The sequence below is a fragment of the Schistocerca serialis genome, chromosome 4 (genome assembly GCF_023864345.2).
Source record: "Schistocerca serialis cubense isolate TAMUIC-IGC-003099 chromosome 4, iqSchSeri2.2, whole genome shotgun sequence".
In the NCBI taxonomy this organism is placed as follows: Eukaryota; Metazoa; Arthropoda; class Insecta; order Orthoptera; family Acrididae; genus Schistocerca; species Schistocerca serialis.
The window spans coordinates 415,217,227-415,227,226 of NC_064641.1; the positions used below are offsets into that span (position 1 = coordinate 415,217,227).

A 10,000-nucleotide genomic window follows, 5' to 3' on the forward strand; every position below is an offset into this window, starting at 1 on the left:
TTGTGCCTTAACCTAACCTAATTTGTGCCTTAACCTAACCTAATTTGTGCCTTAACCTAACCTAATTTGTGCCTTAACCTAACCTAATTTGTGCCTTAACCTAACCTAATTTGTGCCTTAACCTAACCTAATTTGTGCCTTAACCTAACCTAATTTGTGCCTTAACCTAACCTAATTTGTGCCTTAACCTAACCTAATTTGTGCCTTAACCTAACCTACGTTGTGCCTTAACCTAACCTACGTTGTGCCTTAACCTAACCTACGTTGTGCCTTAACCTAACCTACGTTGTGCCTTAACCTAACCTATGTTGTGCCTTAACCTAACCTACGTTGTGCCTTAACCTAACCTACGTTGTGCCTTAACCTAACCTACGTTGTGCCTTAACCTAACCTACGTTGTGCCTTAACCTAACCTACGTTGTGCCTTAACCTAACCTACGTTGTGCCTTAACCTAACCTACGTTGTGCCTTAACCTAACCTACGTTGTGCCTTAACCTAACCTACGTTGTGCCTTAACCTAACCTACGTTGTGCCTTAACCTAACCTACGTTGTGCCTTAACCTAACCTACGTTGTGCCTTAACCTAACTTACGTTGTGCCTTAACCTAACCTAATTTGTGCCTTAACCTAACCTAATTTGTGCCTTAACCTAACCCAATTTGTGCCTTAACCTAACCTAATTTGTGCCTTAACCTAACCTAATTTGTGCCTTAACCTAACCTAATTTGTGCCTTAACCTAACCTAATTTGTGCCTTAACCTAACCTAATTTGTGCCTTAACCTAACCTAATTTGTGCCTTAACCTAACCTAATTTGTGCCTTAACCTAACCTACGTTGTGCCTTAACCTAACCTACGTTGTGCCTTAACCTAACCTACGTTGTGCCTTAACCTAACCTACGTTGTGCCTTAACCTAACCTACGTTGTGCCTTAACCTAACCTACGTTGTGCCTTAACCTAACCTAGTTTGTGCCTTAACCTAACCTAGTTTGTGCCTTAACCTAACCTAATTTGTGCCTTAACGTAACCCATGTTGTGCCGTAACGTAACCCATGTTGTGCCGTAACGTAACCCATGTTGTGCCGTAACGTAACCCATGTTGTGCCGTAACGTAACCCATGTTGTGCCGTAACGTAACCCATGTTGTGCCGTAACGTAACCCATGTTGTGCCGTAACGTAACCCATGTTGTGCCGTAACGTAACCCATGTTGTGCCGTAACGTAACCCATGTTGTGCCGTAACGTAACCCATGTTGTGCCGTAACGTAACCCATGTTGTGCCGTAACGTAACCTATAATATGCCTTAACCTAACCTATAATATGCCTTAACCTAACCTATAATATGCCTTAACCTAACCTATAATATGCCTTAACCTAACCTATAATATGCCTTAACCTAACCTATAATATGCCTTAACCTAACCTATAATATGCCTTAACCTAACCTATAATATGCCTTAACCTAACCTATAATATGCCTTAACCTAACCTATAATATGCCTTAACCTAACCTATAATATGCCTTAACCTAACCTATAATATGCCTTAACCTAACCTAAAGTGCGCCGTAACCAAAACTATATTGCGCCTTAACCTGACGCACGTTGTCGCTGAACCTGCTCTGTAATTGTTATGCAACTCGTTAAATTAGTGTAGTGTTGCCTAACCGCAACCCTCGCAATATAGTTCGCTACTCGCACTGCCCGGTCCCCTGTGTATCGCGTCATGTTAAACACCTTGCAGGTGTTGCTGACTTTCCACATGCTCCTGCTATACACTGTAATGTGGATAGCAGCAGGACGTACATGCCCCCCCCCCCTTCCCCCCTGCCTTCGCAAGCTGGTCGGTGAGAAGTTTGCATGTTCAACGCCCTTCGCATGCCGACGTACTCAGCCTACGTTGTGGTACGGCCTGTCACCTGTCCGCCGATGTACGCAAAACCCACAAACTGTACTGCACATTGGTCCGTATGTACTGAATGATACATCGTGGCACATGTGGCCGTATGACGACTGCGCCTAGCAACGGCGGACCATACAGTCCAAATATTGTGCACGCAGCTACGTGTCGTCTCCCTATAAGAGCTGGATTGCAGTGTGGTACGCCATACAGACGTGTGGGAGGAACGGACGCCCTGGATGGCGATCAGCATGAGCAGTCTGTTGATGTAGTGGAGCGTGTATTCGGACGTAGTCGTCTCTTCTCACACACCGTGATAGCATGTTGCACCGTGTTCCACATCTGCGACATGCTGCAGAGGCCGGCTGACAGTCGTTCGCGCAATGGACACCGCATACGTACGGGGTCGACCTTCCACGTGTTCTCTAGGCGTGCACATGTTGTTGCGTCTATGTGGGCAGACGTAGTGTGTTGTGACACCTGACACAGGCATGCAATACTCGTTGCAAATGGCGATGGACGTGTACGTTTGCTGGTGACGTTACGCAAATGAACAACTGGTAACCCGTTGTGGTGCGGTTGTTCTCGCTAGAGGTGAATCAGTGTTGGCGACGATCGGTCGAGCTATTAACCGGTTGTTTCAGGGATACCCACCATGCCCACGAACGTGAAAGGGGATCTGGGTGTGAGGCGATACGCGGCGGTGGCTGGGTGGGACCGTCCCCGGCCGGTGAGGGGGGGCCGCCCGGCGTGCTGGCAGCGCGGTGCGTGGGCGCACGCGCTACAGCCGGCTGGTGGGGGCGGCCAGTGGCAGGCGCGCCGGCCGACGGACGCGGCAGGCGGCGCAGCTGCGCGCCGGCGCCCCCTGCTCGCGGCGCCTTGCGGCCAAAGTAGGTCCTCGCGGGCCCGGTGCGAAGCGCGGTGGCCATCTGCAGTGTGCTGGTCCGATTGAGGACTTTGTGCGCTGAGGATGCGCCGCCGCCCGGCGCTCGGCGCCGCGACGCCGTCTGCTGCTCGGTCGCCCCAGCGGTTCTCGCAGGTGGTTTGTATCGCAGCTGTGCGGACGTGTTGGCGCGTGCGCTGTGCTGGGAGAGTTCGCTTCGGCACCCAAGTGGGGCTTTTGTCCTTCTGTGGCGCCGGCGTTGGAGCTGCCGGTCACCGTAGGTGGCGCGTGTTGTCTCCCGCCGGCAATGCCACGACAGCACGCTCCCGGGCCTCTGTCGGCAGCGGCAAGCTCAGTTGGGAGCACGGGTGGTCGCACCTAAAGCGTCTACTCGCCTAACTCCGGGCGATTGCGCCTCTCTCGAACCCGACCAAGTACTTAGGACGGCGCTGCGCGCCGCCGGGACCTGAGAGGGTTTCGAGGTGTGTTGTGCAGGGGAGCTCAGCCTCCTCCTGTTTGCAGAATAATTGAGAAGACGCTTGCGTGTTCGCGCGGGCCCCCGGGACACACTCCCGGGCGGCCGGCTGCTCAGCTCTAGTTGACGCAGCTCCCTGGTTGATCCTGCCAGTAGTCATATGCTTGTCTCAAAGATTAAGCCATGCATGTCTCAGTACAAGCCGCATTAAGGTGAAACCGCGAATGGCTCATTAAATCAGTTATGGTTCCTTAGATCGTACCCACGTTACTTGGATAACTGTGGTAATTCTAGAGCTAATACATGCAAACAGAGTCCCGACCAGAGATGGAAGGGACGCTTTTATTAGATCAAAACCAATCGGTCGGCTCGTCCGGTCCGTTTGCCTTGGTGACTCTGAATAACTTTGGGCTGATCGCACGGTCCTCGTACCGGCGACGCATCTTTCAAATGTCTGCCTTATCAACTGTCGATGGTAGGTTCTGCGCCTACCATGGTTGTAACGGGTAACGGGGAATCAGGGTTCGATTCCGGAGAGGGAGCCTGAGAAACGGCTACCACATCCAAGGAAGGCAGCAGGCGCGCAAATTACCCACTCCCGGCACGGGGAGGTAGTGACGAAAAATAACGATACGGGACTCATCCGAGGCCCCGTAATCGGAGTGAGTACACTTTAAATCCTTTAACGAGTATCTATTGGAGGGCAAGTCTGGTGCCAGCAGCCGCGGTAATTCCAGCTCCAATAGCGTATATTAAAGTTGTTGCGGTTAAAAAGCTCGTAGTTGGATTTGTGTCCCACGCTGTTGGTTCACCGCCCGTCGGTGTTTAACTGGCATGTATCGTGGGACGTCCTGCCGGTGGGGCGAGCCGAAGGCGTGCGACCGCCTCGTGCGTGCTCGTGCGTCCCGAGGCGGACCCCGTTGAAATCCTACCAGGGTGCTCTTTATTGAGTGTCTCGGTGGGCCGGCACGTTTACTTTGAACAAATTAGAGTGCTTAAAGCAGGCAAGCCCGCCTGAATACTGTGTGCATGGAATAATGGAATAGGACCTCGGTTCTATTTTGTTGGTTTTCGGAACCCGAGGTAATGATTAATAGGGACAGGCGGGGGCATTCGTATTGCGACGTTAGAGGTGAAATTCTTGGATCGTCGCAAGACGAACAGAAGCGAAAGCATTTGCCAAGTATGTTTTCATTAATCAAGAACGAAAGTTAGAGGTTCGAAGGCGATCAGATACCGCCCTAGTTCTAACCATAAACGATGCCAGCCAGCGATCCGCCGCAGTTCCTCCGATGACTCGGCGGGCAGCCTCCGGGAAACCAAAGCTTTTGGGTTCCGGGGGAAGTATGGTTGCAAAGCTGAAACTTAAAGGAATTGACGGAAGGGCACCACCAGGAGTGGAGCCTGCGGCTTAATTTGACTCAACACGGGAAACCTCACCAGGCCCGGACACCGGAAGGATTGACAGATTGATAGCTCTTTCTTGATTCGGTGGGTGGTGGTGCATGGCCGTTCTTAGTTGGTGGAGCGATTTGTCTGGTTAATTCCGATAACGAACGAGACTCTAGCCTGCTAACTAGTCGCGTGACATCCTTCGTGCTGTCAGCGATTACTTTTCTTCTTAGAGGGACAGGCGGCTTCTAGCCGCACGAGATTGAGCAATAACAGGTCTGTGATGCCCTTAGATGTTCTGGGCCGCACGCGCGCTACACTGAAGGAATCAGCGTGTCTTCCTAGGCCGAAAGGTCGGGGTAACCCGCTGAACCTCCTTCGTGCTAGGGATTGGGGCTTGCAATTGTTCCCCATGAACGAGGAATTCCCAGTAAGCGCGAGTCATAAGCTCGCGTTGATTACGTCCCTGCCCTTTGTACACACCGCCCGTCGCTACTACCGATTGAATGATTTAGTGAGGTCTTCGGACTGGTACGCGGCATTGACTCTGTCGTTGCCGATGCTACCGGAAAGATGACCAAACTTGATCATTTAGAGGAAGTAAAAGTCGTAACAAGGTTTCCGTAGGTGAACCTGCGGAAGGATCATTACCGACTAGACTGCATGTCTTTCGATGTGCGTGTCGTGTCGCGCAACACGCTACCTGTACGGCTTGCAGTAGCCGTGCGCCGCGTGCGGAACCACGCGTTCGTCTCAAAACTAACGGCAATGTTGTGTGGTACGAGCGCTGAAGCGCTGGAGCGGCTGGCCTGCGGCACCCGGCGCCTGGCGCCGGTTTTGAATGACTTTCGCCCGAGTGCCTGTCCGCTCCGGTGTGGAGCCGTACGACGCCCATCGGCCGTGAGGCCGTTGGACACTGAACGCTGGAACAGGGGCCGCCACACGCCTCAGTCCCGCCTATGCAACTGTCTTGAAAGAGATAGTGGAAACTATGAAAAGATCACCCAGGACGGTGGATCACTCGGCTCGTGGGTCGATGAAGAACGCAGCAAATTGCGCGTCGACATGTGAACTGCAGGACACATGAACATCGACGTTTCGAACGCACATTGCGGTCCATGGATTCCGTTCCCGGGCCACGTCTGGCTGAGGGTCGGCTACGTATACTGAAGCGCGCGGCGTTTGCCCCGCTTCGCAGACCTGGGAGTGTCGTGGCCGCCTGTGGGGCCGGCCGCGTCTCCTTAAACGTGCGATGCGCGCCCGTCGCCTGGCGGTTCGCATACCGGTACTTACTCGGTAGCGTGCACAGCCGGCTGGCGGTGTGGCGTGCGACACCTCGTACAACGACCTCAGAGCAGGCGAGACTACCCGCTGAATTTAAGCATATTACTAAGCGGAGGAAAAGAAACTAACAAGGATTCCCCCAGTAGCGGCGAGCGAACAGGGAAGAGTCCAGCACCGAACCCCGCAGGCTGCCGCCTGTCGTGGCATGTGGTGTTTGGGAGGGTCCACTACCCCGACGCCTCGCGCCGAGCCCAAGTCCAACTTGAATGAGGCCACGGCCCGTAGAGGGTGCCAGGCCCGTAGCGGCCGGTGCGAGCGTCGGCGGGACCTCTCCTTCGAGTCGGGTTGCTTGAGAGTGCAGCTCCAAGTGGGTGGTAAACTCCATCTGAGACTAAATATGACCACGAGACCGATAGCGAACAAGTACCGTGAGGGAAAGTTGAAAAGAACTTTGAAGAGAGAGTTCAAAAGTACGTGAAACCGTTCTGGGGTAAACGTGAGAAGTCCGAAAGGTCGAACGGGTGAGATTCACGCCCATCCGGCCACTGGCCTCCGCCCTCGGCAGATGGGGCCGGCCGCCCGCGCGGAGCAATCCGCGGCGGGGTCGTGTCCGGTTGCCTTTCCACTCGCCGCGGGGCGGGGCCGTTCCGGTGTGCGGTGGGCCGCACTTCTCCCCTAGTAGGACGTCGCGACCCGCTGGGTGCCGGCCTACGGCCCGGGTGCGCAGCCTGTCCTTCCGCGGGCCTCGGTTCGCGTCTGTTGGGCAGAGCCCCGGTGTCCTGGCTGGCTGCCCGGCGGTATATCTGGAGGAGTCGATTCGCCCCTTTGGGCGCTCGGGCTCCCGGCAAGCGCGCGCGGTTCTTCCCGGATGACGGACCTACCTGGCCCGGCCCCGGACCCGCGCCGCTGTTGGCTCGGGATGCTCTCGGGCGGAATAATCGCTCCCGTCAGCGGCGCTTCAGCTTTGGACAATTTCACGACCCGTCTTGAAACACGGACCAAGGAGTCTAACATGTGCGCGAGTCATTGGGCTGTACGAAACCTAAAGGCGTAATGAAAGTGAAGGTCTCGCCTTGCGCGGGCCGAGGGAGGATGGGGCTTCCCCGCCCTTCACGGGGCGGCGGCCTCCGCACTCCCGGGGCGTCTCGTCCTCATTGCGAGGTGAGGCGCACCTAGAGCGTACACGTTGGGACCCGAAAGATGGTGAACTATGCCTGGCCAGGACGAAGTCAGGGGAAACCCTGATGGAGGTCCGTAGCGATTCTGACGTGCAAATCGATCGTCGGAGCTGGGTATAGGGGCGAAAGACTAATCGAACCATCTAGTAGCTGGTTCCCTCCGAAGTTTCCCTCAGGATAGCTGGTGCTCGTACGAGTCTCATCCGGTAAAGCGAATGATTAGAGGCCTTGGGGCCGAAACGACCTCAACCTATTCTCAAACTTTAAATGGGTGAGATCTCCGGCTTGCTTGATATGCTGAAGCCGCGAGCAAACGACTCGGATCGGAGTGCCAAGTGGGCCACTTTTGGTAAGCAGAACTGGCGCTGTGGGATGAACCAAACGCCGAGTTAAGGCGCCCGAATCGACGCTCATGGGAAACCATGAAAGGCGTTGGTTGCTTAAGACAGCAGGACGGTGGCCATGGAAGTCGGAATCCGCTAAGGAGTGTGTAACAACTCACCTGCCGAAGCAACTAGCCCTGAAAATGGATGGCGCTGAAGCGTCGTGCCTATACTCGGCCGTCAGTCTGGCAGTCATGGCCGGTCCTTGCGGCCGGCCGCGAAGCCCTGACGAGTAGGAGGGTCGCGGCGGTGGGCGCAGAAGGGTCTGGGCGTGAGCCTGCCTGGAGCCGCCGTCGGTGCAGATCTTGGTGGTAGTAGCAAATACTCCAGCGAGGCCCTGGAGGGCTGACGCGGAGAAGGGTTTCGTGTGAACAGCCGTTGCACACGAGTCAGTCGATCCTAAGCCCTAGGAGAAATCCGATGTTGATGGGGGCCGTCATAGCATGATGCACTTTGTGCTGGCCCCCGTTGGGCGAAAGGGAATCCGGTTCCTATTCCGGAACCCGGCAGCGGAACCGATACAAGTCGGGCCCCTCTTTTAGAGATGCTCGTCGGGGTAACCCAAAAGGACCCGGAGACGCCGTCGGGAGATCGGGGAAGAGTTTTCTTTTCTGCATGAGCGTTCGAGTTCCCTGGAATCCTCTAGCAGGGAGATAGGGTTTGGAACGCGAAGAGCACCGCAGTTGCGGCGGTGTCCCGATCTTCCCCTCGGACCTTGAAAATCCGGGAGAGGGCCACGTGGAGGTGTCGCGCCGGTTCGTACCCATATCCGCAGCAGGTCTCCAAGGTGAAGAGCCTCTAGTCGATAGAATAATGTAGGTAAGGGAAGTCGGCAAATTGGATCCGTAACTTCGGGATAAGGATTGGCTCTGAGGATCGGGGCGTGTCGGGCTTGGTCGGGAAGTGGGTCAGCGCTAACGTGCCGGGCCTGGGCGAGGTGAGTGCCGTAGGGGTGCCGGTAAGTGCGGGCGTTTAGCGCGGGCGTGGTCTGCTCTCGCCGTTGGTCGGCCTCGTGCTGGCCGGCGGTGCAGGATGCGCGCGCCTGCGCGGCGTTCGCGCCCCGGTGCTTCAACCTGCGTGCAGGATCCGAGCTCGGTCCCGTGCCTTGGCCTCCCACGGATCTTCCTTGCTGCGAGGCCGCGTCCGCCTTAGCGTGCTCCTCCGGGGGCGCGCGGGTGCGCGGATTCTCTTCGGCCGCCATTCAACGATCAACTCAGAACTGGCACGGACTGGGGGAATCCGACTGTCTAATTAAAACAAAGCATTGCGATGGCCCTAGCGGGTGTTGACGCAATGTGATTTCTGCCCAGTGCTCTGAATGTCAACGTGAAGAAATTCAAGCAAGCGCGGGTAAACGGCGGGAGTAACTATGACTCTCTTAAGGTGGCCAAGTGGCGGCGGTGTGGCTGCATCCGGACTTGGCTTTTCGAAGTGCGGTCTTGATGTAGTCGTGCTGCTGCTGCGAGGTGCCTTCCTTGGGTTATGGTTACAGGGAGAGTGATGCGCAATACATGGGCCTAGCCCTCTTAGCCTCTCCTCTCCTGCGGTCTTCTCCCCTTCTCGTGGGCCCGCTGATTTTCGCAGAGTGGAAGACCGCACCAGGGGCTTGGGGGGGTTACCAGCCCCCCCTCGCACTATCCCTTTTTTTTTAGTTGGGGGCAGTATTCAGAGAAAAAGTGGTGGCCCTTCCGCTGAAGGTGCCACCCCAACTCCCCCAGCACCTAGCCGGCCAACCGGCCGTGCCGAAAATCTTGTAACTTTTGCAGCTGTATACGCCTGTAGTGAGTGCCACCGCAGCTTCACCACCAAGAACGGTCTCGGGGTCCATCGCCGCCGCCAACACCTTGCGGCCGCCAACGCGGAGATCGTCACGGAGAGGCATCGCGCGAGGTGGACGGAGGAAGAAGTCCTGTCGCTCGCCAAGGCGGAGGCCGAACTGTTCCTCGAGAGGGACGCCCGGTTCTTCTTTGTAAATCAAGAGCTCATCAGGATGTTCCCCGACCGAACGCTTGAGGCAATCAAGTGCCGACGGCGGCAAGCTGCCCACAAGCAGCTTGTCCGCCAATTCATGGAGGCGCTTGAGATCGGTCGGGGGGAAGAGCCGGCGTCCCGCCGGGGAGCAGCGAGCCCGCTGCCTGACGCGGGCGAGGCCGCTGCGCCGCCCGTCGACGCAGCCGAGGACTTCGCGGCCGACACCACCGGGCCGCCGCCGGAGGGGCCGACTGACGCCGCCATCTGGGAGCATCTGGCGGGGCTACCCGCTTCCGCCCAGCGTTTCTCTGCCCTGGATCGTGTCATAGGTCTGGGGCGGGGCACGCCGCCCGATGTCATCCTGGGCATGCTCCCGGATGCCCTTGCGTCGGTCGGGTCCAGAGGGGAGAGATCGATCACCAGGACACAGCGGCCGCGCCAACCATCGAAGCGGCCGCCTGCCGCGCCGCCGACGCAGAAGCGCAAGCGGCGCCGCTGGGAGTACGCGAGAACGCAGGATGCCTTCCGACGGT

The 10,000-nt window shown here is 56.5% G+C and overlaps 2 non-coding genes and 1 pseudogene across 2 annotated transcripts; all 3 read left to right on the forward strand.

Moving 5' to 3' along the window:
- The first annotated feature begins 3,392 nt into the window (after nt 1–3,392).
- LOC126476878 (small subunit ribosomal RNA) lies at nt 3,393–5,301 on the forward strand. The gene has a single exon (XR_007587311.1). It is a non-coding gene; the product is annotated as a small subunit ribosomal RNA (ribosomal RNA).
- Nucleotides 5,302–5,652: 351 nt separating this feature from the next.
- LOC126476373 (5.8S ribosomal RNA) lies at nt 5,653–5,807 on the forward strand. Its single transcript, XR_007586916.1, has one exon. It is a non-coding gene; the product is annotated as a 5.8S ribosomal RNA (ribosomal RNA).
- A 188-nt stretch (nt 5,808–5,995) lies between these two features.
- LOC126475614 (large subunit ribosomal RNA) overlaps nt 5,996–10,000 on the forward strand; it is a 7,956-nt pseudogene continuing 3,951 nt past the window's right edge.